A 15830-nucleotide genomic window follows, 5' to 3' on the forward strand; every position below is an offset into this window, starting at 1 on the left:
CTTGCTTGTGGATCTGGGGCTCCCAGTGAGAAGTCCAGGCAGGTGTGTTCACCCGGATCTTGGGCACTAGTGATGCTGCTGCTACTTTCATTTTTTCATTTCAAGTGTTGCGCTTCAAAAATGTTTGCACCCACTGCCAATGACCCTATACCCCGCCTAGAGTATTTGTTCAGACAGTGGGGGTCCACTAACATTGGAGTCATACTGTACACACTGGCCCTCTCGTTTAAAGGTACCGTCACACTAAACGACTTACCAACGATCACGACCAGCGATACAACCTGGCCGTGATCGTTGGTAAGTCGTTGTGTGGTCGCTGGGGAGCTGTCACACAGACACCTCTCTCCAGCGACCAACGATCAGGGGAACGACTTCGGCATCGTTGAAACTGTCTTCAACGATGCCGAAGTCCCCTGCAGCGCCCGGGTAACCAGGGTAAACATCGGGTTACTAAGTGCAGGGCCGCGCTTAGTAACCCGATATTTACCCTGGTTACCATTGTAAAAGTTAAAAAAAAGCGCCGGCAGTAACAGCGGTGACGTCACCGCTGTGCTCTGCTTTACGGCCGGCGCTGACAGTCAGTGCAGGGAAGCACTCGGCAGCAGCGCGTGCATTAGCAGCACTCCTGCCGAAAGCAGTTTTAACCCTGTGGACGCCAGGGGACGTGACAGACATCAGAATGTGAGTATGTACTGTTTTTTTTTTAACTTTTACAATGGTAACCAGGGTAAATATCGGGTTACTAAGCACGGCCCTGCGCTTAGTAACCCGATATTTACCCTGGTTACAAGTGAACACATCGCTGGATCGGCGTCACACACGCCGATCCAGCGATGACGGCGGGTGAGCAGCGACCAAAAAATGGTCCTGATCATTCCCCAACAACCAACGATCTCCCAGCAGGGGCCTGATCGTTGGTCGCTGTCACACATAACGAGATCGTTAGCGGGATCATTGCTACGTCATCAAAAGCGTGACGTTGCAACGATATCGTTAACGATATCGTTATGTGTGACTCAGCCTTAAGGGTGGAACAATTAGCGGAAAAGTATAATAGAAACATATGCACCACTTCTGCATTTATCACCCACTCCTGACTTTGACTTACAAATACTGATGTAAAATACTGACCAAATACTGCTAGTGTGACGGCAGCCTTACTGGGCACTTACTAGATAGCAGTGTTTCCAAAATGTTCCTTGGCTGTAATGCCTGGATGTTCTGTATCATGTATTCAGAAGGAGCCCCTAGGTGGAAATGAACAACCATGAGGTGTGAAACGGGGCATAGAAGTTGTGTGTCCTGAAAAAAAGATGTGAATTATTGAAAAACATTATTATCAAGTATCTCCAGGAATGAGTCTTCAAAAGTTGGCGGTACATCAGTTGTGATGAGGTTAAAAAACTGATCAAAGAAGTGGCAAAGGTCACAGAGCCCCGGCGCATGTGTACTGCAGTACATTGCTCTAGTCAAGGCAGAGAAGTACGTCTGTGCGGGAGCGCGATGCCCGGGGAGATTGTGTGGGTGACGTAGGGACGCGTCATTCACATGAAGGAGGATGGCATCACAAGAAGAATGGAGATACTGGACCAGGACCAGTCACAACCCTCTGACCGGACTGCCCCGTAGGGTCTTTTTCTTGTATTGCAGGTCGGGATGGGGGCAGATAGCATTAGAAAATGCTGTATATCAGCCTAGAAAGGTGGTGGCCATATCTCATATTGGTCAAACCTGGGGACAGGTTTTTTGTAGTTAAATAATACAGCATTTATTTATGGGAATATATATTTTTTGTGTTTTTTTTTTTTTTATAGTTTTCACTTTATTTTTGTCCCATTAGAGATGAGGAAAAACCTCTTCAAATTGCTTAGATGTAAATTCCACTGTACTGCCATTTGTGATAAGCCATTGTAAAAATGTACTTTAATTTTTCATTAATTACAACATGGTGTTCAAGTTAAAAAAAAAGAAAAGAGAAAAGAATGGCACAGTCAACAATATCATATAAAGATGCAGCTAATACGCTAAAAGACAAAAAAAGCAAAAACCAGGTGACAAATTTCTTCTAAACCCTGTCCATACACATCCCTGAATATGTCATCACTGAATATAAGCGCATATTGGTGCTTATCCCTCATTGGCCGGAGTCATACTAGAGAGGAATACGGACGAGTGCTATGCAATAAAAAATCGCATAGCACTCGGACCAATGTTAACATATGGGGCAGCCCCCATCATCTGGTTTTTTTCTCGGCCGTATTATATGTGTGAGTGAAATCGCAGCATGCTGTAATTTGCACCGTATATCGGCACAAGACTCACAAATGAAAGTCTATGGGTGCGAGAAACTCGCACACCACACGGACCATCAGTGTGACTTGTGAGACATACGCACCGGTGTCATTTGAAAAGCCGTCAATTCATGTGCGGCGTACATTAAGATCACACTGACAGGTTACAATAGAATAGAAATATACACATAGTGTAAGGATGTGTGTGTATGTATGTATATATATATATATATATATTTTCTCAACAAAAATAAAGGGAACGCTAAAATCCCACATCCTAGATATCACTGAATGAAATATTCCAGTTGTAAATCTTTATTCATTACATAGTGGAATGTGTTGAGAACAACACCCCCCATTTCCTTGTAGATTGTAATCTGGCGAGCAGACCTCACTCCTAATGTCACTATTTTTTAATTATCTTGTATTGAATTTATAGTCTGTACATGTCCCCGCTTAATTGTAAAGTGTTGGCTCTATATAAATAAAAATTATTATTATTAATAAAACCTAAAAATGATCAATGTAAATCACAACTAATATCCCACGGAGGTCTGGAGTTGGAATGATGCTCAAAATCAAAGTGGAAAATGAAGTAACAGGCTTATCCAACTTCAGTTGAAATGCCTCAAGACAAGGAAATGATGCTCAGTAGTGTGTGTGGCCTCCACGTGCCTATATGACCTCCCTACAAGGCCTGAGCATGCTCCTGAGGATGCCGCGGATGGTCTCCTGAGGAATCTCCTCTCAGACCTGGACTAAAGCAACCGCCAACTCCTGGACAGTCTGGTGCAACGTGACATTGGTGGATGGTGCGAGACATGATGTCCCAGATGTGTTCAATCGGATTCAGGTCTGGGGAACGGGCGGGCCAGTCCATAGCTTAAATGCCTTCATCTTGCAGGAACTGCTGACACACTCCAGCCACATGAGGTCTGGCATTGTCCTGCATTAGGAGGAATCCAGGGCCAACCGCACCAGCATATGGTCTCACAAGGGGTCTGGGGATCTTATCTCGGTACCTAATGGCAGTCAGGCTACCTCTGGCGAGCACATGGAGGGCTGTGCGGCCCTCTAAAGAAATGCCTCCCCACACAATTACTGCCAAAACGGTCATGCTGAAGGATGTGCAGGCAGCAGATCACTCTCCACGGCGTCTCCAGACTCTGTCACATGTGCTCAGTGTGAACCTGCATTCATCTGTGAAGAGCACAGGGCACCAGTGGTGAATTTGCCAATCCTAGTGTTCTGTGGCAAATGCCAAGCATCCTGCATGTGTTGAGCTGTGAGCACAACCCCTATCTGTGGATGTTGGGCACTCAGACCATCCTCATGGAGTCGGTTTCTAACCGTTTGTGCAGACACATGCACATTTGTGGCCTACTGGAGGTCATTTTGCAGGGCTCTGGCAGTGCTCCTCCTGTTCCTCCTTGCACAAAGGCTGAGGTAGCGGTCCTGCTGCTGGGTTGTTGTCCTCCTATCCTGGTGTACTGGCCTGTCTCCTGGTAGCGCCTCCAGCCTCTGGACAATACGCTGACAGACACAGCAAACCTTGCCACAGCTCGCATTGATGTGCCATCCTGGATGAGCTGCACTACCTGAGCCACTTGTGTGGGTGGGTGCTGGACGATTATTGTTTATGTTTGTGTGGGTTGTAGTCAGTCTCATGCTACCACGAGTGTGAAAGCACAACCAACATTCAAAAGTTCCCAAAACATCAGCCAGAATCATTGGTACTGAGATGTGGTCTTTGGTTCCCACCTGCAGAACCACTCCTTTATTGAGGGTGTCTGGATAATTGCCAATAATTTCCATTTGTTGTCTATACCATTTGCACAACAGCATGTGAAATTGATTGTCAAACAATGATGCTATCAAAAAGATATAAATAAACATTGTACCGCTGAAAACGTCATCTTGTCCAGCAAAAAATAAGCCCCCATACAGCTCCATCAGTGAAAAAATAAAAAGGGATGCAAAAATAATTATTTTTTATCTAAAATAGATTTTATTGTATAAAAGCTCCAAAACATACAAAAATTAGATAAATGAGGTATTGCTGTAATCGTACTAACACGAAGAATAAAACTGCCTGATCAATTTTACCACACATGGAACATTATAAACACCCCCCCAAAGGAAATTCATGAATTGCTGTGTTTTGTTCATTCTGCCTCCCAAAAATCGGAATAGAAAGCGATCAAAAAATGTCATGTGCCCAAAAATGCTACCAATAAAAGCATCAACTCGTCCCACAAAAAACGAGACCTCACATGACTGTCGGACGAAATGTGAAAAAATTATAGCTCTCAAAATATGGTGATACAAAAACTATTTTTTGCAATAAAAACCATCTTTTACTGTGTGACAGCAGCCAAACATAAAAACCCGCTATAAGGCCTCTTTCACAAGTCCTGATATTTCTGGTACCAGAGATGTCCGTGTGTGTAATAATTGAGGCACACATTTGGCATTCGTCTGCCGCATCAGTGCCACAAGGACTGGCGCCAGGGAAGAAGTGTTACAGTAAGCGCTGTTCCCCGGCTCTGGGTGCTGAACACTGCTCTCATCATTCTCCCCTGCTCTGCCGGCGATCGATGCAAGCAGAGTAGAGTGATGAGAGTTACATTTAAGTAATAAAAGAGACAGCAGGCAACGGCTGATGAGACTAATACTCCCATCAGCCTATCCCTGCTGTTACTAACAGGACAGCAGGAGCGACAGATGGGAGTATTCATCTGCCGCTCCTGCGCTGTAAATATTCACGGTAATTTTAAAAAAATGGCGTGGGTTCCCCCTATTTTTGATAACCAGCCAGACAAAACTGACAGCTGGGGGCTGCAACCGTCAGCTTCAGCAAGGTTGGATATCAAGAATAGAGGGGTCCCCATGCCATACTATTTAAATAATAGTAAAAAAAATGGTGTGGGGTCCCCCCATTTTTGACAACCAGCCTTTCTAAAGCTCACAGCTGGGGGCTGGTATTCTCAGGCTGGTAAGTAGCCATGGATATTGAGCCCCCAGCCTAAAAATAGCAGCCCACAGCTGCCCAGAAAAGGCACATCTATTAGATGTGCCAATTCTGGCGCTTTGCCCGGCTCTTCCCACTTGCCCTGTAGTGGTGGCAAGTGGGGTAATAGTTGTGGGGTTGATGTGACGGCTTAGTAATGGAGAAGCGTCTATAAGACACTTATTTATTGCTGATCTGTTATTAGCAGCAGCGGTAGGCTGATGGGAGTAATAGTCCCATCAGCCGCCGTCTGTTGTCTCTTTTATTAAATATAACTCATAATTCTCCCCTGCTTGCCGGATGAGCAGGGAAGAATGAGGAGAGCTGTGTTCGGCACCCGGCATCGGAGAACAGCGCTTACTGTAATGCTTCTTCCCCGGCGCCGATGCGTGTCACATGGATGACATCATGTGTGTTATGTGTATGCACGTGTGCGGGACCTTTTATGGCCCGTGCTGACATTAAAAAATGGACATGTCAGCATGTTTTGCCCACGGACAATGGTCCATGGAAACACACTGACATGTGCACAGACCCATTCACTTGAATAGGCAAATAACGCTCCGTTTCTCCCGAGTCTCTCCCCATGGCTCAGTATAGCACTGTACAGCCACATATGGGGTATTGCCACGTTCAGTCGATATTGTTGGACAAATTTGGTTGCCATTTTTACCCACTTCTTGTGTGAAAATGTAAAATCTTTGGCTAAAACAACATTTTGGTGGTAAAAATGTAGTTATTTTGTCCTCACTGCCCAATGGTATAAAATTCTGTGACAGACATCCATGGTGTCAATATGATCACTGCACCCCTAGATGAATATATTGAGAGGTGTAGTTTGTAAAATGGCATCACTTATGGGGGGGTTCGCTGTTTTGGCACCTCATGGGCTCTCCCAGTGGGTCATGGCACCTGCAAACCATAACAGTAAAATCTGGCGCTCCTTCCCTTCTGAGCTCTGCCATGCACCCAAACAGTAGTTTATCAAAACATATGGGGTATCAGCGTACTCAGGACAAATTTCACAATAACTTTTGGGGTCCAATTTCTTCTGTTACCATTGGGAAAATAAAAAATTGGGGATGAAAAGATCATTTTTGTGAAAAAAATATTAAGACAATTGCCTTACAATGCGAGATGTGCAGCATCTGAAACAACGGATAATGGAAGCCTGTATTAGCATTTCTTCTGCGGTGTTGCTATCAATGTGTCAAGAGTGGGAGAAGAGGATTGCATTGACAATCCAACACCATGGGCAGCACTTTGAACACATTTTAGAAGTGGTCATAAACTTGTAAATAACTCATGAAAGAAAGTTATGTTAAAACCAAACTAACCATTGTTTTTCTTGTGAAATTCTCAATAAGTTTGGTGTGTCACATGACCCTCTTCCCATTGGAAAAAATAAAGTTGGATCCAAAATAGCCGACTTCAAAATGGCCGCCATAGTCACCACCTATCTTGAAAAGTTTTCCCCTTCCCATATACTACTGTGCTACAAACAGGAAGTTGATATCACCAACCATTCCCATTTTATTTAGGTGTATCCATATAAATGGCCCACCCTGTAGTTAGTTTCCAAAATGGTGTCACTTGTGGGGGGTTTCCACTGTTTAGGCACATCAGGGGCTCTCCAAACGCGACATGGCGTCTGATCTTAATTCCAGCCAATTTTTCGTTGAAAAAGTAACACAGCGCTCCTTCCCTTCCAAGCTCTGCCATGCGCCCAAACAGTGGTTTACCCCTACGTATTGGGTATCGGCGTACTCAGGACAAATTGCACAATAACTTTTGGGGTCCAATTTCTCCTGTTACCCTTGGGAAGATAAAAAATTGGGGCAAAAAGATCACTTTTGTGGAAAAACTATGATTTTTTATTTTTACGGCTGTACGTTATAAACTTCTGTGAAACACTTGGGGGGTTCAAAGTGCTCACCACACATGTAGACAAGTTCCTTGGGAGGTCTAGTTTCCAAAATGGGGTCACTTGTATGGAGTTTCCACTGTTTAGGCACATCAGGGGCTCGTCAAACGCGACATGGCGTCCAATCTCAATTCCTGCCAATTTTGCATTGAAAGGTCAAATGGCGCTCCTTCCCTTCCGAGCTCTGCCATGCACCCAAACAGTAGTTTACCTGCACATATGGGGTATCAGTGTACTCAGGACAAATTGCACAACAACTTTTAGGGTACAATTTCTCCTGTTACCCTTGGTGAAATAAAAAAAAAAATTGGTCTGAATTAATTTTTCTGTGGAAATAAGTTAAATGTTCATTTTATATATATATATATATATATATATATATATATATATATATATATATATATATATATATGAAAAAGTATGAAACCAACTTTATTAAATCACACATATCAAAGGTAAAAGACCATCAGATATATCAGATATATAACGTACAAGATTCATTGAGCAACCAATATGTGGCATAGTATTGGTGAGGTAAATGACTTAGTTGCCAAAAGCAAAGTGAGTGCCGGAAAACAAAACCTGCACAAATGGGCTATCATTATCATTAACCCCTTACTGGTCTCGGACGGGATAGTACGTCCGAGGTCAGCTCCCCTGCTTTGATGCAGGGCTCCACGGTGAGCCCACATCAAAGACGGGACATGTCAGCTGTTTTAAACAGCTGACATGTGCCCGCAATAGCGGCGGGTGAAATCGCGATTGATGAATCGCTATTAACTAGTTAAATGCCGCTGTCAAACGCAGACAGCGGCATTTAACTACTGCATCTGGCCGGGCGGCCGGATATGAGCGCATCGCCGACCCCCGTCACATTAACGGAGGTCAGCGATGCTTCTGAATGGTAACTATAGAGGTCCTTGAGACCTCTATGGTTACAGATCCCCGGCAGCTGTGAGCGCCACCCTGTGGTCGGCGCTCACAGCACACCTGATTTTCTACTACATAGCAGGGAACAGCAGATCGCTGCTATGTAGCAGAGGCGATTGTGCTGTGCCTGCTTCTAGCCTCCCATGGAGGCTATTGAAGCATGGCAAAAGGTAAAAAAAATGTGAAAAAAATAAAAAAAATATAAAAGTTTAAATCACCCCCCTTTCGCCCCAATCAAAATAAATCAATAAAAAAAAAAATCAAACCTACACATATTTGGTATCGCCACGTTCAGATTCGCCCGATCTATCAATAAAAAAAGCATTAACCTGATCGCTAAATGGCGTAACGAGAAAAAAAATCGAAACGCCAGAATTACGTTTTTTTGGTTGCCGCGACATTGCATTAAAATGCAATAACGGGCGATCAAAAGAAAGTATCTGCACCGAATTGGAATCATTAAAAACGCCAGCTCGGCACGCAAAAAATAAGCCCTCAACCGACCCCAGATCATGAAAAATGGAGACGCTATGAGTATCGGAAAATGGCGCAATTTTATTTATTTATTTTTTTTTTTAGCAAAGTTTGGAATTTTTTTTCACCACTTAGGCCTCTTTCACACTTCAGTTGTTTGGCGTCAGTCTAAAACCGCCATTTTCCTCAAATAACGGATCCGTCATTTTTTGTGACGGATCCATTATTTTCCCCATAGACTTGCATTAGCGACGGATTGTGACGGATGGTCGTCCGTTCCATCCGTCATGCGACGGATCCGTCAAAATTTGGCGGACGTCATCTAGACATTGACGGTCATTGCAACGTTTTTTGTCTGCGTTGAAATGGCCACCTATGGGCGACGGATCCGTCGCGACCGTCATTTCGACGGATCCGTCGCCCCAATCCGTTTTTTCAATTGCGCATGCTCCAAAAAGTATATACAACCCACAATTAACTGATCCATAAAAAAACCGGATCCATTAGAACCGTTTTCTCAGCAATTGTGACGGATCCGTCGATCCGTTATTATGGCGGAGCAGACTGACGCCAAACAACTGAAGTGTGAAAGAAGCCTTAGGTAAAAAATAACCTAGTCATGTTAGGTGTCTATGAACTCGTAGTGACCTGGAGAATCATAATGGGAGGTCAGTTTTAGCATTTAGTGAACCTAGCTAAAACGCCAAGCAAAAAACAAGTGTGGGATTGCACTTTTTTTGCAATTTCACCGCACTTGGAATTTTTTCCCCGTTTTCTAGTACATGACATGGTAAAACCAATGATGTCGTTCAAAAGTACAACTCGTCCCACAAAAAATAAGCCCTCACATGGCCAAATTGATGGAAAAATAAAAAAGTTATGGCTCTGGGAAGGAGGGGAGTGAAAAACGAACACGGAAAAACGAAAAATCCCAAGGTCATGAAGGGGTTAATGATAGCCCATTTGTGCAGGTTTTGTTTTCCGGCACTCACTTTGCTTTTGGCAACTATGTCATTTACCTCACCAATACTATGCCACATATTGGTTGCTCAATGAATCTTGTGCGTTATATATCTGATGGTCTTTTACCTTTGATATGTGTGATTTAATAAAGTTGGTTTAATACTTTTTCAAATACTAGCGTTTTTTGACTCTTTTCCTCCTGTGTAAATTGATATAGTCTGAGTCGTGTCGCTCTTTATTAGCATGCAATTTAGCATATGTATGCACTTTTATGCATAGTAATACCTTTTAATAACATGCTTTGGGGATTATTTTTTCAATATATATATATATATATATATATATATATATATATTTATGAAAACTGTTGAAGGAAAGAGCACAAATAGTGTCTTATCTGAGAAGGTTAAAAGGTTAATCCATAGGATTGCACTCATCAGATGTAGCTGAGTTGAAGCATTGAAAGGATTCGCTGCAGCAGATCCACGAGTCCAGGAAGGACCAGCAATTAGATCCAGACTGGGATAATTGTGGTAAATTTCTGCGTTGCTGAATCACTAGAATTCCAGAATTATTTGTACATGTGGCTTTATAATAATATGCGTTTCAGAGTTCAAGACTCCTTCATCAAGTAACACCACAGGAACAACATGTGTTTCTGGAAAACACCCATTTAGTCAAAATTATCACTATACCTGTAGATAAATTTCCAAAGGGGTATAATTTCCAAAATGGGGACTCTTGAGGGGGGACTGTGTATATGGACTCCGCAAATTATTCTATGAAAATTTGTTCTAAGAGTCAAATAATTCACCTTCCCTCCCGAGTCTCGCCATGAGGCAAGACTATACAGCCACATGTGGGATATTTAAACATTCAGTAGAAATTTTATGACAAATCTTGATGCCATTTTTACCAGTTTACCCATGTGAAAACATAAAATTTGGGGCTAAAACAACATTTTTGTGGTAAAAATCTAATTATTTTTTCTTCACTACCCAATGGTATAAATTTATATCACCCACTCGTGGTGTCAATATAATCACTACACCCTTAGATGAATTCATTGAGAGGTCTAGTTTTTAAGATGGGGTCACTTATTGGGGATTCTGGCACTTCAGGGGCTCTTCCTGTGGGTCATGGCACCCACAAACCATAAGAGCAAAATCTGCACTATAATATGGCGTTCCTTCACTTCTGAACTTTCCACTGTTACTGAAAAGTAATTCCCGATTATATGTCGGGTATTGGTACACTTAGCAGAAATTGCACAACAAACTGTGAGGTCTTTTTTCCTACTAGCCCATATAAAAATTACAAAGGGCTAAAACAACATTTCAGTAGTAAAAATGTAATTATTTTCTCTTCACCGCCCAATGTTATAACATTCTGTGAGGCACATATGGTGTCAACATGCTCACTGCACCCCTAGATGAATTTACTTGGAGTTTGTAAAATGGGGTCACTTTTGGAGGGTTCTGCTTTTCTGGCACTTCAGGGACTCTGCCAATGTGGCATGGCACCCTCAAGCCATTCCAGCAAAATCTGAACTCCAATATGGCGCTTTTGAGGTTTGCACTGTACCGCAAAAGTAGTTTTCGACCACATATTTGGTTTCAGCATACTCAGGAGAAATTTGTAACCATTTGTAAAGTCCGGTTTCTCCTGTTACCCTTGTGAAAATTAAATTTTGGGGCAAAACCATAATTTTTGCAGGAAAAATTTATTTTTTCATTTTCATTTCTCAACGTTAGAAACTTTTTTGTGAAGCATGTGTGGGTTCAAGGTGCTCACCACACATCTAGATAAGCTCTTTGAGGGGTCTAGTTTCCAAAATGGGGTCACTCGTGGGAGTCTCCACTGTTTAGGCATATCAAGGGCTCTGCAAACACGACATAGTGTCTGCCATCGATTCCAGCAAATTTTACATTCCAAAAGTCAAATGGTACTCCTTCCCTCTCGATCCCTGCCATGCCCCCAAACAGTAGTTTTCCACCACATATAGAGTATTGGCATATTTAGGAGAAATTGCACAACACATTTTATGGTCCATTTTCTCCTGTTACCCTTGTGAAAATGCAATATTTGATGCTAATTCAACATTTTTGTGGGAAAAGGTACTTTTTTTAATTTATTTTTTGCTTCCACATTCTTTTGAAGCTCCTGATGGGTTAATAAACTTATTGAATGTGGTTTTTAGCACTTTGATGTTTGCAGTTTTTTTTAACTGGTGTCACTTTTGGGTATTTTCTGCCAAATAGGCCCCTCAAAGTCACTTCAAATGTGATGTGGTCCGTAAAAAACAATTATGTTTCAATAGTGATGTTGATGTAAAGAAGACATTTGGTAAATGTTATTTATTAACTATGTTGCATGATGTGACTATCTGGTAATAAGGGCATGAAAATTAAAAAGTTTGAAAATTGCGAAATTCGCAAAAATTACACTGGTATGAAGCGATTTTGGTGCCAACGACGTCTGAACTGTTTAATATTAACTTTATGGTGCTGATTAAGGATATGATTTTGGATTTGCCAGATTGGCTAGAGTTTCTGAAATATTTAATAATTAATTAGAGTCAAGTTCTGGCTTCAAAAATTTGCTTTTATAGCATTGCAAGACTACAAATTGAAATTCAGAATAATTATATTGGATATTTCATTACCTAAGACACTGTTAAAGAATAAAAATACATTGTATTTGTTATCACACACAATTCACATTGGGGGAATTCATTATTTTCATGAATGAATTATCTAAAAAAATTAGAAACAATTCAGCAAAAGTAATGGAATTTATGAATTGAGCACCGTCAAAATGACCTAAATCCATAAAAAAAAACCTGTGTTATTGATCTAAATTTACCACTAACATAAAGTACAATGTGTTATGAAAAAACAGTCTCAAAATCACTGGAATACATTGAAGAGTTCCAGATTTACTACCACATAAAGTGACAGTGGTCAGAATTGGCCTGGTCAGGAAACTGAAACCAAGCTTCAGGTGAAGGGGTTACATAGTATCAAACGCTGAGGAGAACTCAGAAATTTTAACCCTTTTCCGATGTTGGGCGTAATAATATGCCCATGTTGGACTCCCTCCCTTTGATGTGTGCTCCGGCACTGAGCCCACATCTTTCTCGGCACATGTCAGCTGTTTAGAACAGCTGACATGTGCCTCTAAAAACCGCGGATAGAATCACGATCCACCCACGGCTGTTAACCCGTTAAATGCTGCTGTCAATCTCAGACAGCAGCATTTAACCCGCGCTTCTGGGAGGCACGACAGAAAGCTCGCCCATCGATGACCTCATCACGTGATCGCGGGTCACCAATGGATTGGCATGACAATTGGTTGTCATAGTCGGATTGCTATGAGTTCTGCCCGGAGGTGGGCGCTCTTAGCAAGTGAGCATTTCTGCTACATATAGGCAGTCTGATCATTGACTGTATGTAGCATAGCCGATCGGACAACTGCAGCTTCTAGTCTACCATGAGCAGTATTGAAGCATGCAAAAAGTAAAAAAAAAAATGTTTTTAAAAATATATATTTTCAAATCACCCCCCTTTAGTTCGCCCCATTCAAAATAAAACTGTTTTCAGAATAGCCTGATCTGTCAGTATTAGAAAAAAATATTAACCTGATAGCTAAACAGCGTAGTGAGGGAAAAAAGTAAAAACTTCAGAATTATGTTTTCTTGGTCGCCACTACATTGCAATACCGGGCGATTAACCCCTTTCTGACCTCAGATGGGATAGTACGTCCGAGGTCAGAACCCCCGCTTTGATGCGGGCTCCGGCGGTGAGCCCGCAACAAAGCCGGGACATGTCAGCTGTTTTGAACAGCTGACATGTGCCCGCAATAGGCGCAGGCAGAATCGCGATCCACCCGTGCCTATTAACTAGTTAAATGCTGCTGTCAAACACTGGCAGTGGCATTTAACCGGCGCTTCCGGCCGGGCGGACGGAAATGAGTGCATCGCTGACCCCCGTCGCATGATCGGGGGTCAGTGATGCTTCTGCAGAGTAACCATAGAGATCTTTGAGACCTCTATGGTAACTGATCGCCGGTAGCTGTGAGCGCCACCCTGTGGTCGGCGCTCACAGCACACCTGCATTTCTGCTGCATAGCAGCGATCTAATGATCGCTGCTATGTAGCAGAGCCGATCGCGTTGTGCCTGCTTCTAGCCTCCTATGGAGGCTATTGAAGCATGGCAAAAGTAAAAAAAAAGTGAAAAAAAAGTGAAAAAAATATATATATATAAAAGTTTAAATCACCCCCCTTTCACCCCATTGAAAATAAATCAATAAAAAAAATTCAATCCTACACATATTTAATATCGCCGTGTTCAGAATCGCCCGATCTATCAATTAAAAAAAGCATTAACCTGATCGCTAAACAGCATAGCGAGAAAAAAATTAGAAACGCCAAAATTATGTTTTTTTGGTCGTCACGACATTGCATTAAAATGCAATAACGGGCGATCAAAAGAATGTATCTGCACCAAAATGATATCATTAAAAACGCCAGCTCGGCACAGAAAAAATAAGCCCTCACCCGACCCCAGATCATGAAAAATGGAGACGCTACAGGTATCGGAAAATGGCGCAATTTTTTTTTTTTTCTGTAGCAAAGTTTGGAATTTTTTTTCACCACTTAGATAAAAAATAACCTAGTCATGTTAGGTGTCTATGAACTCGTACTGACCTGGAGAATCATAATGGTAGGTTAGTTGTAGCATTTACTGAACCTAGCAAAAAAGCCAAACAAAAAACCAGTGTGGGACTGCACTTTTTTTGCAATTTCACCGCACTTGGAATTTTTTTCCCGTTTTCTAGTACACGACATGCTAAAACCAATGATGTCGTTCAAAAGTACAACTTGTTTCGCAAAAAATAAGCCCTCACATGGCCAAATTGACAGAAAAATAAAAAAGTTATGGCTCTGGGAAGGAGGGTAGCAAAAAATTTTACACGGAAAAATAGAAAATCCTAAGGTCATGAAGGGGTTAAAAGATCGTAAATGAAAAAGTATAGATATAAACACTGGTGCTCAGCAAATGACTGACCCAAGGGTAAGATTTGTATAAAGAGCTGCTGGTGATTGAAGCAGGTTCTGTGTATACCTGCTAGAAAGCAAAAGCCTAAAAAAACAAGAATATATCACCGCGCTACTCCATACATGTGTAAAGCCAAATTGTGAAGATGTTAAATATGAAAATGAAGAGAAACTTAGTGTGGTTATGCCAAAAGGACGGATCTGATGAGTGGCACTTAGTTTAGTGAGGTGATGATCCCAACAATTGGTGGGAGAGGGTATGATCTCCCCTATGAGAAAAAAAAAAAGGGAGTTTTGCTGTCACCCACAAGACTTTTAATGAACAGTAAAGAGTACTGATGTGTTAGTAGTTGTACAGACTGAATTGCCTTGAGGTGGTGTGACCGCTAGAAGATCGATAGTGGTGGATAGTTGGTGGTGAATCCTTTAATAATGTGTGAATATGCTGTTATTCAGATGTGGATATAGTATCCTGTTAGGTTGCCACTAGTAACAGCACACTAGATATTCGTAGTGAATTGTCTGTATAAAATATGGTGGACACAGTGGTTAATAGTCCGTGGGAGGATCTAACAGGGTTTGATGGCAGTAACCTAGTGTGCTTAATCAGGTTTAAGGCGGTACTCAAGGTGTTGATCCTGGGTGTGGGGACGACAAGTGGTGTGCCTGCATCCGGAAGACTAACCGCTGTGCTGCAGAGGGTGACCGCAGTCGGTGTGCGGGAACCGCTGCACTGGACGCCGACAATGATCACAGTTGCCCCGGCCGGAAGCACGCTGTGTATGCGGCGGAAATGGGATGGGAGGGGTTTCGGAGTGACATCACCGATTGAGAGAAGGACGGGAGCACAGAAGGAACAAGAAACCAACCCATTTCGAGGGACAACAGCCCTCTTCATCACCCTCTGCAGCACAGCGGTTAGTCTTCCACACCACACCACTTGTCGTCCCCACACCCAGGATCAACACAGTGAGTACAGCCTTAAACCTGATTAAGCACACTAGGTTACTGCCATTGGAGCGCCCCCCCTGCCGCAGGGCCGAGGGGTACCCGGTACCGGGCCTCTCTGTCTCAGTTCTGGGGTTGTCACGGTGGCTAGACTCGGCCCGTGACCCTGCTGAGGGGCGTCCAATGAAGGTGGAGAGTGATGCTGTTGTGGTGTGGTGCCGGTCGCAGTAA

The sequence above is a fragment of the Ranitomeya variabilis genome, chromosome 4 (genome assembly GCF_051348905.1).
Source record: "Ranitomeya variabilis isolate aRanVar5 chromosome 4, aRanVar5.hap1, whole genome shotgun sequence".
In the NCBI taxonomy this organism is placed as follows: domain Eukaryota; kingdom Metazoa; phylum Chordata; class Amphibia; order Anura; family Dendrobatidae; genus Ranitomeya; species Ranitomeya variabilis.